Raw genomic sequence first — 18104 nt, forward strand, 5'->3', positions numbered from 1 at the left:
TGTGAATTCTGTGTTGTTCCATCATCTGCATCCTAGGGCCGGGGACTAATGGGAGCCAATTCTCAGTGTCTGGATTAATGAGCTCAAAGTTACTCTCTGATGAACCCCTTCCCTCCACCTGCACAGCACCATCTCTGACTTGGATCCACATGGGGCTGGGCTTTAAGGTTTCTTCACCCTTATTATACTCTGCAAGGTGCTGTTCACAACCAATTAAACTCATTGCCCTTTGGCAGGGATGGGAGTACTCGTATCCTGCCCTGCATCTGGCAGCATGAGGCAGCTCCCTGGTTGAAATCTGACTTTAAGAAGGTCCCACCTGGACAGGTGACCCAGCTTCCTTTGCACTTTCTTCTCACCATGATCCAAACATTTCCCTCCACATTTCATGATATCACCATGTCTTACTGATGAACTGAACCAAGAGGGGGTGAAGTTCTAGAGGAAAAGTACAGCAGAGACAGAGATGTGGAGAAATTTCCAACAGAGTTTGCAGGCTACCTGACGGGGACAATCCATCTAAAGTCCGTGCTTGAGAAGCCCTTCAGGAGATGGCTAGTGCTTTTTTGAGTGTCTGGCACCAGCTGGTGAGCCATCCTCGCCTCCCTGCTGGGAGGAGACGTGGAAGAAGCCTCTCACTTAGAATTATACACGATCCTGGTGAACATAATTTCAGCAATTACTGATGTTCAGTAATTATGCTAATGCTGACTCACAAAGGGCTGTTATTTGCTCAGCGTGCTCTGTGCACATTATCTCTTTACCTGACTCACAGTGTTTTCTCACGGTAGTTGCGGTTTGCTTGTCACGTTAAGTGATGTTTGCATCTTTGGGCTTGTCAAGACACTGGGATGAGAGCTGAAATTCTGTTCCCACCCCTGCTAGAAGCTTTTCTTCTGGGCTTCTTGATGAGAAAGAAAGAACAGGGGGGAGAGGAAACAGATAAAGCAACCTCATCGTGTGATGGGGAAGTGGAGCTGCAGAGGGACGGAGGCTAGAATTTTGTCACTTTATCTTTCTGATTCCAGGTAGGACCCCTGATGATTAGAAAGGCTGAGAGCCCACCTGGCCTCCCTCATCTATAACACAACAGTACTTTGCTCAGATTGAAATGGTTAAGTACATTCTGAGTCTCTGAGTCAAATTGTAAGAGGATCAACATCCAGAAGAAATAAAAAATAAAAAAAAACAGGACAACTTAACATCAAATAAGAACCCAAAAAACCAGGGGATGTGGGGATAGGAAAGAGAGTAGAATGAAACAGACATTATTTCATGTGTGACTGCATGATCAATATGATTCTACAACATGTACACTCAGAAAAGTGAGAAATTATATCCTATCTATGTATGTTATAGCAAAGTGCATAAATGATTCTACTATCATGTACAACTAATTAAAACAAATAAAAAAATTAGCAATAATAAAAAAGAATCAGAGACCCAATCGATAAATGGCTCAAGGAGCTAAACAGACATTTCTGAAAAGAAGAAATACCACAGCCAACAAATGTTCAACATCTTCAGCAATCAGAAATGCAAATAAAAATGATACTGAGATGTCATCTCACTCCAGTTAGAATGGCAATCACCAAGAATACAATTAATAAATTGTGGGGGAGGATGTGGGGAAAGAGGGACACTCACACAATGTTGGTGGAGTTGTAAATTAGCACAACCAATATGGAAATCAGAGTGGAGGTTCCTCAAAAGACTAGGCATAGAACCCCCATTCTGAGAAGCTATATCACTCCTTAGTATTTATCCTCAGGAATAACAGTCAGTATACACAGTGCTACCTGCGTATAGTAGTGCAGTTCACAATAGTCAAGTTATGGAACCAGCCTCGGTGCCTGTTTATAGATGAATGGATAAAGAAAATGTAGTAAATATACACAATGAAGTTTTAATGTTTTTATTAGTGCATTATAGTTATACATGATATTGGGTTCATTTTGACATAACCATAATTGCATAAAATATAATTTGTTCGTTTCATTCTCTTATACTTTCTTTCTTCCTTCCCTTGTTTTATTTCCTCGACTTTACTGTTCTTACTGCTATTTATTTATACTTTTTATTTTAAAAAATATTTTCATTTTTAAAATTTTTTATATTTTTACACCTTTATGTTTATTGATAAAACCCAATGGAGGACGGGGGTTGTGGCTCAGTGAGAGAGCGCTTGCCTCAGCACCATATTAAAAAAAAAAATAAGATAAAGGTATAAAAAAACACAATGAAATTTTACTCAGCCATTAAGAAGGAAGAAATTATGTCATTTTCAGGAAAATGGAAAGGACCGGAGAAGCTCAAACTAAGTGAATGAAGTCAGATTCAGAAAGTCAAGGGTTTTATGTTTTCTTTCATATTTGGAAGCTAGAAGAAAAAGGGGAAAACAGGGATCTCAGGAAACTAGAATAGAAACAAGTAGATCAGGGGAGGATGAACAGAAGGGGAATGAAATAAACCGTATTGTGTTAGATACAGATGCAGACGTGTCACAATGAAGCCTACTATTATGTATAAGTATCATTCACCAATAAAAATATTTTTCAGAAAAGACTGCTTAGAGATCCTGTCAGACAGTAATTCTCAAAATGTGGAAGGTAGAATCTTGGCATCAGCATCACTTGGAAACTTGTTAGAAAGGCAAATTCTTCGGTCCCTACCCACAGAATTTTTGTTTCTACACACCCTCCAGGTGATTCCAATGCATGCCTGAGTTTGAGAATTACTTGCTAGGCCCTTGATACTCAAAGTGTAGCTCACAGATGGGAAGCATCAGCATTGTATGGGAACTTGTTTCCAAGGCAACTTCTCAGGCCACACCCAGACTTACTGAATCAGAGCCTGCAGCTTAGGATGATCCCCTGGTGGTTTATATGCGCACTAAAATTTGAGCATTGCTGATTCTAGTCCAAATGCTTCCATTTACTGTTGACAAGAGGCAAAATGACTTGGTGAGTGTCCCACTAATGAGTGGCATTACCAGACCACTATTACTTCTTCTAGGTTAATAGCTAACATTAGCTGTGTGCCTACTGAGGTCACTCACTGCCTTGGAGCTACTATAAAGAGAGCTTACCGTGTGCCGGTCATTGGCCTCTGAGTTTTTCTGTTTAATTTTCACCATATCCCTTTGAGGTAGATATAGAAGAGTTCAGTTCTTTTCTTTTCTTGTGGTGCTAGGGATTGGATTTAGGGCTTCGTGCATAGTAAGCACACAGTCTAACACTGAACCATAGCTTCAGCTCCAGGACCACACTCTTATCTGCTATGGATGTTTGACCAGAAAATCGAAAGTCAATTAAGTCAAGAAATGGTATGAAATATATAACCTTAAACATCTAATTGGAACCTCATTGTGGTTTGGATATATGGTGTCCCTCCAAAGCTCCTGTGTTAGTGCAGGAGGTGAAAGGAGGAGATAATGAGAGCCATAACCTAATCAGTGGATTGATCCATTTGATGGATGGGTCATTTGAAGGGGATTACTGAGTGGTAGGAAGGTGGAGCATGGCTAGAGGAAGTGGGTCACCGGGGGCATGCCTTGGGGATTATATATTTTGTCTTTAACTCCTTGTTTTCTCTCTGTGTATCTGCTTTCTGGCTGTCATGAGTTGAGAAGCTATCCTTTGTCATTCTTTTCAGACTAAATATTCTGCTTCATCTTGGGCCCAGAACAATGGAGTTGGCCGACTGTGGACTGAGGCCTCTGAAATGATGAGCCAAAATGAACTTTTCCTAGTTGTTACTGTCAGGTATTTTGGTCACAGTGTTGAAAGTGGATGAACGCACACCTAAACATGCATGTGTGTGCATTCATTCACCACATGGAGGTCAAGGTCTTTTCCCTGAGTATCGATTTTCTTATCTCTTTCTTACTTTAAGTTTAGACATATTTTATGATATCTAGTTTGGCTTTCTTTGAAGTTGACAAGAATTTAAGGTGTGAAGGATGCGAGGGCAGAATCCTTCCAAAAATTTTTTTTTCCTCAGACTTTTTTTTTCAACTCCTAGTTCTCTAGAATTTTTTAATAAGTGACTTGCCTTGTGCAAAATATTCAGATGCAGTTTTCATCAACACACTGGCTTGTATACAATATTTAATTAAATCTGTGATTGTAGTAATAAGCATAAATGGCACAAGCAGGCTTGGAAGCAATGCGAAAAATAGCTATTAAATGCAGAAGTGAACGGGTGTGTTACAGAGTAGCTTTCTAGCCCGGAACATTCTAGTGCTATGGGCTCTGGGCAGCACATCCTAATAGAGAATGGACAAAGATGGCTAAATGACAAATGGCTGAGCTCTTAACCCAATCAATTATGATCTCTGTGAACTTCAGAAAGGTTCAGGACTCCTCTCAAAATCATGTGAGGTAGGAAGAGCTGGTCCTGGGAGGTGAATGCTGGCAGTCTGAATGCAGAGTCCCTACTGTACTTCCCTGATTGTCTTTTTAGATTAAAAATATTAGTTCATCAGTGCTTTTATCTTAAGAAAGCATTACTAGTTCTCTTTTTTATATAATCATAAATACTTCTCCAAATATACTCTTTCTTCCTGCCCTCATCCTCCACTTCTGTGCTTACTTTGGCAAGAGAACTTGGTGTTCCTGACAGATCAGGCAATTGAAATGGATGCATTAATTGATTTAAATGTCCAAGCATCCATATGCTCTGACAAAACATTGTCAGTGCACTGTCTTGTGGCAGAGGACCTGAGAATGAAGAAAATAACTTTAGAAGGGGGAATCAATGAGGCGGAAAGTTTAGTCTATGGGGAGCATGGGTTTCCCCTTTCCCTCTTGACCCCATACTGTCCCATGCAAAACTCCTACCCTGGAAAGTGTGGTACTCCAGTGAAATACTATATCCTGTGGTCCTGTTTCAGGTATTTTTCTGTCCCCTCTCTTTCTTGGTGACTTATTGCCCTGTAAACTGTAAAATGGGGATAAGAACAGTCTTTGTTTACCTATTAGACCTGCAAAATTGTAGATGGGGCACACTTCTTGGAATACCTGGCACATTGTGAATGTCCAGACAATGGCAGCTATTGTTTTTCTAATCTCTCTTCCTTAGGGAAACAGGGAAAAGCTTAATTAGATACAGCTGAAGGAAAACGTTCTGTTATAGCTCTTTTTGCCGCCTTTTATAGCCCAGTGGCCAGAACACAGTAAGTGTTCAATAAATATTTGTGGAAGGTCGAAATAGATGAATCCTCGGTCAGTGTTTTTCATTGATCTGCTTCTAGACCTCATGATTGTCTGTCATAAGGATTACATCCCTGTATCAAGGCCTTTCATGCTTCTGTAGTTTCAAAGTATTTGCAGTCTCTGCATTTATAATTGCTTATAGCCTTTATACAATCAAGTAGAAACTATTTCGGAGCTATGTTTTAGCAGATCTATGTTCCTCTAATATTCTTAGACAAATGCCTACAGACAATTGCTTGTACAAATGGCAAATGGCTATGTCATTGCTGCTGTTTTGTTTCTTGGATCTGAGCGTCCTGTGATCTGAGGTTTCTGTCTCTCGGCTGCATCTGGGTTTCACTGTGGTTTTATAGCCCTTAGCTTTTTGGCAGAAATGGTAACTTGTAGATTTGTCCTCAGCTGAAAAAAAGTCTCAGCTGGCTTTGGAGGAGTCTGCTGTGGAGGAAGGAGTGGGGCTGTGGTGGGGGAAGATTGGAGGGAGGAATGGAGATGACAGGCAGTCCAGGGACAGAGGAGGAAGCTGAGCTAAGCACCCCCCCCCCACCACCGCTTTGGAAGCCCGTTCTGGGGTCCTGTTGGAGTTCTGGGCTTGAGTTGTCTGGGGGAGGCTGGGCAACGGGCTGGGATGGGTGAATGCCCCGTGGCTCGTGGGGATCTTTTTACTTAGGTGTTTGTGCTAAATGCCTTCCAAGGGTCTCTTCACCACTCAGCTCTCTTCCCTGGACACTGACTCTAGCGAGTTGCTTAAGCAGGTGGGAGGGACCCACAGCAGGAGATCAGAGTGGGGAGGGTATGTATTCTCCTGGAATCGCCCGAGATTGGCTGTGCCCTCAACTGAAGGTCACTATCCCTCCGTAGATGGCCACTTTGTGTGACTTTCCTTCTGTTCTGGTATCTGATTTCTCCTAAAGTTAAGCCTAGAAAGGGTGATAACCATGCTGTTACTGATTCTGGGAATTTCCCCATAAAATTTAGCAAAGCAAATTTGCTTATTGAAAAATGGTAAGTGAGGTCTCTGAACCATCTCTCAAAACTTCCCTATAACCTGCCCATGACTTTGTAAATGGTCCCTTTTTTAGAGCCTCCCTCTGTTGTCCCCATATGAGTACATCTGTGATTCATGCTGGGACTCTTGACTCTTGTAGTCTCAAGTTGCTCTGCGGCTTTTGGAAGATGGTGATATCATATCTGGCAGGTGTTGGGCAGATAGACAGCCATGAGCAGGCAGGGGGCGGGTGGGGGGACAAGGAAGGGTGGTAACTTATAAGGAGGACATCAGACATATACATCAAAGAGAATCCATAGGTCACAGGATTGGGAATCAGAGGGAACTTTATCAAAGCAGACAAGCATCTTATGTGTTCAGAGCTGAGCATATATGAAACTTCCCCTGGCCATGGTTTATTATAATCCCTTAAAAGAACTATTGTTTCAAGACCATGTTACATCTATCCCTTGTGACCAGGCCATCACTGAAACCATGTCACAATCACCCTTGTGACCAGATTATTGTGACCTCACAGAGAAAATTTCTAAGGCTAGACAAAGCCCAATAAACCACATAAGTGGAAATGAGAAACTAAAGTAAGATCAAAGGAACCCAAATCCCTGAATATCCCCCAACCCTGTAAGAGCTACACCATTCTCCCAGAGTCACTTCTGCTCAGTGCCCACACTGGGCACTTATACTCTCACTTTTTCCAAAAAACTCCTGTCCGTACTCTGTGTGACTCATCTGAAGTCCTTCCTGTGAGGTCTGTTGTGGATCCCGTGGTTACTTTGACTCCATGAATGATTTTCTTCTGCATTAGCAGGTAGGAGTCAGCAAGAGATAAAAACAATCCAGTTCAGTGTGTAAGAGGTGGTTTCAGTTGCAAGTACTAGAAAAAAGGATTCTGGCTCTTGGAAGCAGAAAAAGAATTCATTGGTAGGATATTGGGTATAGCTCATGAAAGTGTTTGGATGGCTGAGAACCAAGCAGCAGGAAACATAGGAACATTCTGGCTGAGACGTGGCTCCTGGTTGCTGCTGCCATGAATTCATACAGTATCTGCATCCCTGTATCTGTCAGAATCCTGATGGAGCATCTCTCTGACTGATAGTAGGGCATGCACAGCATCTCAGTTGCAACAAGGGGAGAAATTAAAGTTTGTTGCTACTTCAGGTTAGAAACCTGCAGCATATGAGGAGGAGTCCATGTGTGGCTCCTTTCTTTCCTTCTTCCTTCACCAGTAACCATCTCTGGCTTCTGCACAGCTAGGGTTAAAGAGCAGGAAAGGTTTAACTTGGCTAGTCCTATCATGAGCTGGTGTCACTCTTCTCTGGGTTTGGCAGGTGTTCAAAGCTGAATCTTGCTTTCCTTGATGGAATTGTCCTTCCTTTTGGCTGGTCATCTGGTATTCCATCTCTTGTGTTGGGGTACCAATCCCATCCTGCAGTTGCCAGTCATTCTTGAAAGGAATCCAAAATGACCCTGTTATGACACCTCTCCAAGGGCTTCTATATTTTTCTTAGTCTTTCTAGAAGGCCAGAAATCATTTAATTTGAACCATCTTACATAGTCTGGCTGCTTGCCCTGGAGGCAAATCAGCTGGTTTAGAGTGCAGGGTGGTTACACAGTCCACTCTGATGAATACCCAGAAGTTTGATCATGGGCAAATCTACACAGTGGCTGGATTTGTTTGCATATAAAGACTGTCCCAGAATCATCCATCCAAGCTCCTGGATGTGAGGCAAGGTGGAGTGAGTCCAGAAGAAAGACATGGTTCTTTTGGGACAAGTTTTCTCCCTAAAGGTTTTCTCAGATGATATTAAATTTCTGTAAAGTTCCACTAATTTTGACCTTTTCTTAGAAAAAGAACAAAACCTTCTAATGATATTAAACATTTCTAAAATTTCCTCTTGGCCAGGAACAGTTGTGCATCAGTCTGGTCAAACTGGCCACATTCTTATTTTATGGTTTGTGAACTTTCATTCTGGGGGGCTCATTTGTCACTTTTTTTGTTGTTGTTTAATATATTTTTTTATAGTTGTAGATGGACAGAATGCCTTTATTTTATTTTTTTATTTTTATGTGATGCTGAGGATCAAACCCTGTGCCTCATGTGTGGTAGGCAAGAACTCTGCCACTGAGCTACAATCCCAGTCCCTCATTTGCTATTTTGAATAAGCAATTTTTCTTTGTTGTGTATTAGCTCATGAACTTGGGGATCTTCCTTAATCTCAAGTTTTTTTTTTTCCCCCAACAAAAAATCTAGGCAAATGTAAATAAGGTGAACTTTAGCGGCTTAGGGCTTTGATGTGTTAAACCAGAGCCACAGGGTTTGGGATTTGGGAATGTGAAAAGAAAATTCTCTATTCACATAACCTCTACCCCGCCATCAAAGGAGAAGGTACTATTATTATTACTACAATTACTACAATTTTTATTATTTACCTCTGAACTGTGAACAGGCAAGACACAGTATTTGGGAGTAGGATATCGACAAGGAGAATTTTATTGTGTAGCATCATCTTGGGAGTACTGATACCAATTCTCATTTCTCTGTGATGCTAAATTTTAGGAGAGATTTCCAGGATATTGAAGGAGAATGCACATGTGAAATATTGATTTTATTATGCAAATAAAACTTGACATCTCCTGAGCATTGGAAACTCTTAGGGTCTCTTCCTACTACCCAGGGTTATTCTTGATTCAATCATTTTGGGTCACCAATTATGTGAACATAAGAAGTCAAAAGAAATTTCTTGTATTTGAAACAAAAGTTGCATCTGATCTTAAATCCTTATCATCATCACCATCATCACCATCACCACCACCACCATCATCCATAATCTCTACATGTCTTTATGTAGATTCCTTTGGATAAATTTGTAGAGGTAAAATGACCAGGTAAAAGCACATAAACTTAGTAAATTATTCCTAATAAAAGGTCTCAAACACATTACGGAAGAAGAGAGAATAGGATATGAAGATTTAAAAACTTGTAATGAGCCTTCCCCAGTTGCCTGCTACAAGGTAGCATTGATCTGTATCAGAGCAGTACTGCCTGGCGGTGCTTACAGGCTGACTTCTGCACAGCACTGGACTTTAAACTTTTTTTTTTTTCTTTTTGTCAGTTTACTGGATGAAAAATGGTGTCACATTAGCATTTGAATTTCCATTGACTTGACGACTAGAGAGGGTAAACATTTTTTTCATGTATTTATTGGTCATTTGTCTTGTTTCGTGAATTTTCTGTTCACATTCTCTATCCAATTTTCTACTGTGCATTCCTTTTCCTTGCTAATTTATAAGAGGTCTTTAAATATTAAGGAAATTAACCCTTTGTCTGGAGAGCACAGTGCAATTATTTTTCTCATTTATCTTTTGGCTCCAATTTTCTTTGTGGTGTTTCTTGACATAGTGAAATATTACATTTTTATATAACTAGATCAATCAAGTTTTCTTTATTCTTTTTTTTTGGTTGCTTGCTTAAAGCTCAAGCTTATATAAACCTATCTATCTGTCCATCTATCTAAAATTTTATATTTAAGTAGTTTCCTTGCCTACATTTAAAACTCCTTAACCTTTAATACATCTGGAATTTATTTTGGTATGTGGTCTGTACAGGTAGTACTGTTTCTTCTCCCAGTAGTTAAATAACTTGAACAATGCTTATTAAACACAGTCTTTTCCTATTGATTTGAAAATGCTGCTATTTTCACCTGCTAAATATTTATATTGAAGTTTCTTATGGTATTCAATGATCTGTATGTCTCACCTTGTGCAATACCTAAGTGGCTTTATAATTGAAACTGAATATAATGTTTTACTTTTTGACAATTTCTCACATCTCCTGGATAAAACTTCCAGCCAGTAATTCCTCTTTATACAAAACTTTTTGGTTTTCTCATTTTTTCCCCCTTAGTTAAACTTTAGAATTGTTCTTAGAATTTTATCACTTACTTGAAATTTACGATTGATTTGGAATACTTTACATTTTTATATGATGAGATCTTGCCCTCAGGAACCTTCTGTCACTCTCTGTTCTGTAGAGGGAAGGGGTCTTATTCTATGGCCTCAGTAAAGTTTTGATGTTTTCTTTATAAAAGTTTTGCTTGCTGATAATTTATTCTTGGATAGTCAGTATTTTTGTTGTAGCTGGAAATAGGATTTCTTCTCCTCTACTTCTTATGGTGTGTTTCGGGGGGGGGGAGCTACACACTTTTATATTTATTTTACAATCATAAAATTTATTGAATTGTCTATTAGTTCTTCTGCTACTTTAAAGATGATTCTCTTGGGATTTCTGAGTAGACACTGTCATCGTTTATAATAATTATACATTTGTACATTTTGTCAATATTCTTCTTTTTTACTTCTTTCTCCTTTTCCTTTCATCACCAGCACTTCTAGGACAATGTTAAAATAATCATGAGCATCCTGCTGCAATCCCAAATAGAAATACCTTTCATATTTTTTACCTTTTTAATTCAAATTATATTTGATGATATTTCCTTATCTTTTACTATTTAACATATTACCGTACTAATATGTGAACTTGACCTGAAGTTTTAATTTCTTCTATTTTTGGTATTCCATTCTGCTAACTTGGAAAAAATGGAGCAGGTGGTCTTTTATATTATTTTTCTGTGCTCTGGAAGTATTTATTATATCTGCTGTTTGAAAATTTCAAAGAATCTACTTTGAAACTGCTTGAGTTTTTTCCTTTCATGCAGGCAGTGAATTTGAACTGTATAACAGAGTTTCCTTGCTCAGGAAGGGCTCCTGCATACCCTGGTGAGCTCCCAGGAGCTGTATGTGTTCCGTGGGAGTCTGCCCCCTCAGCTATCGCTGATTAAGTCTTTTCTAGGATATTCTTTTTTTCTTGTGGTCCTAGGGATGAATTGCATGCTAGGGCTTATTGCATGCAAGGCAAGTGCTCCAGCGCTCAGCTACTCCCCTAGCCCTACTAGGAATTTTTGACTTGGAAGTAAGAGGCCTAAGGAAAGTCCCTTTTTGATTGCAAGAGCCATGGAATGAAGAATCAGGATTTATAGCTTAACTGAATCCTTGCTGAGTGAAGGGCAGAATGAACCAAGCATACAGAAAAAGCAGTCCGCACAATGTAGAGAGAAAGCATTTGGCTTTGTTGTCCTTGACACAGATCTAGGAAGAGTTTCTCATTTCTCTGTTACATTGGATACAGTATCCTCCCAATAAATTCTCTTTGTGCCAAGCTAAGTTTGAATTTTTTTTCTGAGATGTCTAATCCCAAGAGTATGGGCTCTCTTTCTTTTTTAAAAATTATTTCTTATGTTTCTTTTAAAAATATTTCTTGATTAATGGTTTGCTGGAGTTCTCCAATCTCTGAAATATTCTTTAGGGAAATAAAATTTAACAAAATTTGCTTTTCTGAGGAGTTAAAAAATTTTAATTCATTCACCCATTGATGTGAGATGGTAGGGAGAATATGATTAAAATATAATGTATGAATGTATGAAAATGTCATAGTGAAGCCATTAATTTGTACAATTAATATGAGTTAATATTGATAATAAAAAGAGAAATCTTGAGTATTTTTCCTAATTTCTTTTCCAATATCTTTTTGGTATGAGATAATCATATCATTCGAAACACCTCATTTCAAAGATTATATTATGATAAAAGTTGTTTCAATGTGACAAGAGTGTTAGGTGTTATAGAATTTCAGACCCATATTTGTTATTTTTCCTACAAAAATGTCAATAATAAAGATTTATACATTTTTATTTCTGCAGATATATTTTATTATTGCAAACTAAAAATGAAAAATTGATTTATCAGTATTGAAAGAAACTCAAATGTCTCCTTTCCTGCCTTTATGTCCTCACAGCAGGAACCTCCCATTCACCTTTGAACTTGACCTAACACTTCTACTTGCAGCATAGTTTACAAGAGTCAACAGTACAAAAAGAACCACAGAATATGAAGATAAGTACAAGTTCCTATGATAATATTCAACCACCCAAACAAGGCTGCTAAATCTTATTTTCAGACTATAGCTTTTTAAGTTCTGAACCCAAAGTGTTCCCCATAATGTGTATCAGTCAGCTTTTGCTGTGTAACAAACCACTTCAAAATGCAGTGCCTTAAAAAATCAATATGATTTTGTGCTTTAGCAATGTGGGCTGGGTTCAGCTGGGCGATTCTTCTGGTTTGAACTGGGCAGTTAGCTGCGTGTCTGCTGGGAATGTTTGGTCAAGCGGTGGCCTCAGCTTAGTTGGCTTATCTCTAGTCCTTGTAGTCTCTATTTTTCTGGAAGGTGGGCCTGAATTTGCACACCTGATGATGGCAGTGTTCCAAGAGAGTGAGAGGAAACAGATAAAGCTTCTTGGGTCCTGGGCTTGGAGCCCTACAAAGTCAACTCTGCCACATTCTTTTGACTTGATTCTAAGATTAAATTCTAAGATTCTAAGATTCTAAGATTATATCTTTTCATGGCAGGAGTGAAAAAGTCACATTGCAAGGTGCATGACTGCAGTGAAGGGTACAGAATTCTGGGAATTCTTAAAATCTGCCACATAATGCACATTATGTTACTGTACTTTGGAATACAAACCTTATCCCCCATTAGTCAAGTGGTTACATCTTGCTTAAGGTGGAAAACCCACCTGGAAAGGTCTCTGTATTAATTATGTACATATAATTAAACTAGTGAGAAGTGTATTTGTCTTATTTTATCTCCCAATTTTAAAAGATGTATTGATTAATTCTACTCATTTTCAGTTTTCTACCTCATTACTTTTCATTTGTATTTTTATTAATTTGTATATGTCAGATCTATAATAGGCAATCAAGAGATGTATATTGAATAGATTATTGCATGGTTTCTCTGATTTTCTGGAGTTTATTTTTATAGTTAAGATTTGAGTTTTAGGTCTAGCTCCTTTAGTTTATCTTGATGCTTTTAATGTCTATGCCTCATTGTTTTTCCTCATTATTTTTTTACTATAGGACTACATTTAATTAAAAATGTTGTTTTAGAAGATACGTTTTAACCAAAGTCATGGTTTTGGATAAGATTTTTCAGAAACATTCTGAAACTAAAGATTGTTTTTTAACTTTTTATAGCCAAAATAATATTTTAAAGTTATTTTTTTTGCCCTGAATACATAATGTGAGCATATTTTTATTCCCTTATCTCCAGTTTCTAGATTTTATTCACACAGTGTATAGTGACTTCTTCAGGTTATTATTTTTTACAAATAATTTTTGACAATCACATTATTTTATTAACAGATTTGAAAGTGTAACTTAGACTTACTTCCTTTTTAAACTGGTTGCGGAACTTGCCACTGTCTTTTCATGTAAAAGTTGAGCTTCTAACTTTGTATCGTGTCTTGACTGGCTGGAGCCGATTTAAAATTGTTTTTTTTTTTCTTTTTTTTTTAATTCTAGATAGATACCCAGTGGCATAATTTTTAACGTCTTGGTTGAGAGTAGTTTTAGTATTGCCTCTATACTCCAAAGGACAATTTTTATGGGTCTAAAATTCTTGGGTCAGAAACTTTTCCAGAGTGTGTTTAGGTATTCATCTGTTTTTAACTGATGTTCAAAATCAGGTATCTGAAATGTAGTTATCCTCGTAATCTTACAGATTTTTTTCTTTAGTCTTGGAAAGTGTTCTATTAGTTTTACTAATTATCGCTTCTGTTCTATTGTGGTCTCTCTTGAAAATGAATGAATTACTTGTATTCTGCATTTGGCCATTTTTTCTGTCTCTCACTTCTTTTATCTTAATTATATTTGTGTTATTGTCTTTTTCTCAAAAATCCTGGGAAAGCTTCTAGTATTTTTAAAAATTCTCTTATCACTGTATGCTTTTGTCAATAGAAATTTTGTCTTTTCCTCCAAGAATTAAAATTTTTGTCATTGTATTTTCCTACTTTATTACATAGATTCGTAACAATTTTTTGCCTGCTTGTATAGGAAAAAGCCCCACTTATCAAGATGAGCTGAAAGTACTGTCTCCTAAGTCTTTCCGTTGACTTTTCTACTCTCTCTCCAGATGGATCACTCTTGAGAGTGAGAACTTCAAACCTTGCTTTCAATCTGGTCCTATTTTCTTGGTACCTATGAGAGCTCCCTTGAAGTTTCTGGTATTTATTCATTTAACAAATATTTATTGAACATCTATTATGTTCCATATATTCATGCTCTATCAGTGAAAGAATAGAAAAATATCTTTACTCTTTCAAAAAAATTGTTTTTAAATAGCAGTAAAGTATATGAAAAATATGAAATTTACTATAGTAATCATTTAAAAATGTATTTCAGTACTCTTAGGTACATTCGCATTGTTTTGAATTCAATCTTCAAAAGTCTTTTTCAAAATTCTTTTCTATACCCATTAATCGTTAAGTCCTATTTCCTCCTCTTCCCCCGTCCTTCGAAAACTACCATTCTACTTTCTGTCTCAATGAGTTTGACTCATTTGATTATCTCACATTGGTGAGAACATACAGTACATGTCCTTGTGATCAGCTTATCTCACTCAGCATGATGTTCTCAAGGTTCATCCAGGTTGTAACACATGTTAGAGTTTCTTTCTTGAGGATGAACAATATTCCATGTACATGCAACTTCATGTTTATCCATCCATGTCTAGATGAACAATTGAGTCATTTCCACTTTTTGGCTATTGTGAATAATATTGCTATGAAAGGGAGAGAGAGAGGAGAAAGGGGGGGGAGAGGGAGAGCGCATGCACAAGAGGGAGCTGAACTTGTTCTTCTATCAGGAACCCATTCCTATGATGCCTGACCCACCACCGTAACAGCTTTAATGCATTCTTGAGGGCACAGTCCTCATGACCTAACCACTTCTCATTAGGACTTACTTCCTGACACCACTGCAATGGAGATAAAGCACATGAGTTTGAGAGGACATATGCAAGCTACCGTAGCTCCTGTGATCTCTTTCCCCTATTTCTGTCCTCTCCTTGCTTTTCTTTGCCTTTTAGACATTGCCCTTCAGAGAGTGTATCCACTCCACAGAATTAACTGCCACTCCTGGGTGAGATCCTGCAGTGTCCATACTGGAACTCCAGTGGCTTATCCAGCTGATTGTAGCATCCATACAGTGTTCCCATGGAGGTCTGGAAGCTCATTGTGTACGATAAGAAAAACATGGGCTTTGGGAATCAGGCAGACCTGACCATAAGCACTGGTTCCTAGTATAACTATCTTGTGTTTTGTTCAACACACTTGATTATGAGACAACCTGTTCTCACTGGTAAAACTGTTTTGATTTAGAGGAATAAGGAGGATCTCTCAGGCATCCAAGAACAAGGAACAAAGAAAGTCAAGGTAGATTGTGGTAATTAAAGAAAATTTCTGCAAATTATTTGACAGCCCTTCTATCAGGAGATGGAGTGTCCTTTGCCTCTCCTTAACTCAGCTGGCCTCCACAACTGCTGCTAAATGGTAGAGTGCAGTAGAAATGGTGCTTCATGGCTTCTTAGGCTAGAAGGTGAGCCTGCTCTTGCCTGGCTTGTCTGCGGATGTGTGCCTTTGGAGAATTGAGTACCCTTGTAAGAAGTCTGGGAGATTTCCAGGCTTCTGTAGGCCACCTTGGAAGAGAGACCCTATGGGGGAGACCACAGAGAGATTGAAAAGTATGCCTGAGGATCCCAAGCTATTTCTCCCTGCTTATGTCTCTTCCCTCTCCAGGCCCCAAAGCTGCAAGTGAGCCAACCACCTGGGACTGTGGTTCCACCCACTGTTTGACTGCATCCACAGGAGAGATCTCAACAAGAACCACCTCCCTGAGCCTGGCCAACCCCAGAAACGTGGGAGCTAAGAATAGCATGGCTATCGTTCTTTCAGGTTGCTCAGTTTGGGAGTGATTTGTTATAGAGAATAGATAACTGAACCTGGGTTGAAGAGATAGATTTGGAATAAAAGCTGAGATTATGTCCTCCATTTCTGATGGGGCCCATGCTCTTTGTGGATACACTTTTTGTTGCTCAGTGTTCCTCTGCTTCCCACACCTTCAGCTTTGACCTGTTTGGTTCCGGCTCCAGTTTTGAACTCCTACCATCTCCTAACTGACCCCAACTCTGGTTCATTTAGTTCAGAATCTCAGTAGGGAAACTTAATTTCCTCACCCCACTTTATGGAACAGATCCCCTGGGCCAGGCACCTTGAGGTGATCAGCGGTTGCTGGAGAGATGTGAGGCTGGGAGACTTATGTGGTAGCCAGCATGTAGGCAGGACCAGAATGTCTTAGGCGAGGGTGAGCATGGGAAGGCAATGATTGGCATCCTAAGCTCAGCTTGAACATTTTCTCAAAGGTCTCTAAGTCCCAGTGTTCATAATTGAAAAATTTGATGATATGAGGGTAAATGAGCAGATGCTTACATCAAATTAATTTTGGAGAGGTTTGATTACCAAACAAGATAATCTATGTACAAAATATCCAGCATAGTGTCTAGCAGATGAGAGGTTAGTTTCTCCCTGTTTTTTTTTCCTGTTCTTTTCTCCTCTCTGAAGGAAAAAAATAAAACAACCTGTATTCTTTATCTTAACATTTTAAGTTGTGAAGTTTCCAAACTTACTCTCTTCTAATACTGAACCTTATGCTCTGGCTAAATTGTTCTTTTTCAAGAACTGGAAGTGGCAAGAAATTTCTTGCCCCTTTTCCATGCGAGTCTAAACAATTTTTGTATAGTATTTTCTATAGGAACATTTCTGGATGGATTGGCTATTTGTCAATCCATCCAGAAGTCATATAAATCATGCTGGTTGCTCATTCAGAGGTCCCTGACTGACCACGCATCAACCTTCAATAGCTGCCTATTACTCAAAGATAAAATTCACACCTTTACCATGCTCTGGTTCTGTATAATCTTGTATCTACCAATGTCCAGTTATTTCCCAGGAAGCTGTAGAAAAACTATCCTTCTCCTTGTTTGTTATGCCAAGCTCCTTCTTGCAGAAGAGCTTCCATCCATTCTATTCTTTCTTTTTCAAATATTCTTCTACCTCTTTTCCTGGCTAACCTCGGAGTCTTAATCTCAAGACCACTGCCTTACTGACCTCTCCTCTCACACCAGAGTAAGTCAGATCCCTTGCTCTATCTTCTTAGGGTCTCTGTAATTTATATTCATTTCAACAACAAGGATGTTGGTATTTGTAGTTAATCAGACTACTATTTTTTTCCACATTTCTTAATTTGTGCATCATAGTGAGACATAATGATGGGATTTGTTGTTACATATTCATACATGCACACAATATAATGATATAATTTGGCCAATATCATTCCCCATAGGCTGATTTATTTGTATCTATACTCTGCTAGACTCCAAGCACCTTGAACTCAGAGACTGTATCTGTGTCCTTCACAATTGCACCTTGGAAGTATGTCATGGTGCTGAGTCCATCAAAGGCATTGAGCCATTTGTCTCAAATAATAGAAGCCAGTCACTAACACTTGTAGAACGATTCAATATGCCAGGCTTTTACAATGTCACTTAATGGACCTACAGTGAGTCACAGTACACAATGTACACTGTTCTCCTGATTTCTGATTGGGTCCAATATAATTTAAAGCCTTCACACACTGTAGCACACCTACTAGCATTCAACAAATGGTATCTTATCAATGTAGTCTGCTGAGTTTGACAGCATAAAAGAACCATCGGAGGCCATCCATGTGGCAGAAAAATTGTCTTTTTCTGTCGCTGTGATGCTGAGTGAAAGAGGGCAAGTTGGATTTAGCCTCTTCTCCGTGTTTCATTCTATGGTGTGCTTGGGTTTGCTCTGACCCCTAATGCTGTCTGATGGAAGATTCTCAGGCCTGATCATTTTCAAATGTTTATTTGCCTCTCTGCTCGCTAAGCGGTTCATGCCTATTTATCA

This window comes from Callospermophilus lateralis, chromosome 3 (assembly GCF_048772815.1).
Source record: "Callospermophilus lateralis isolate mCalLat2 chromosome 3, mCalLat2.hap1, whole genome shotgun sequence".
Lineage (NCBI taxonomy): Eukaryota > Metazoa > Chordata > Mammalia > Rodentia > Sciuridae > Callospermophilus > Callospermophilus lateralis.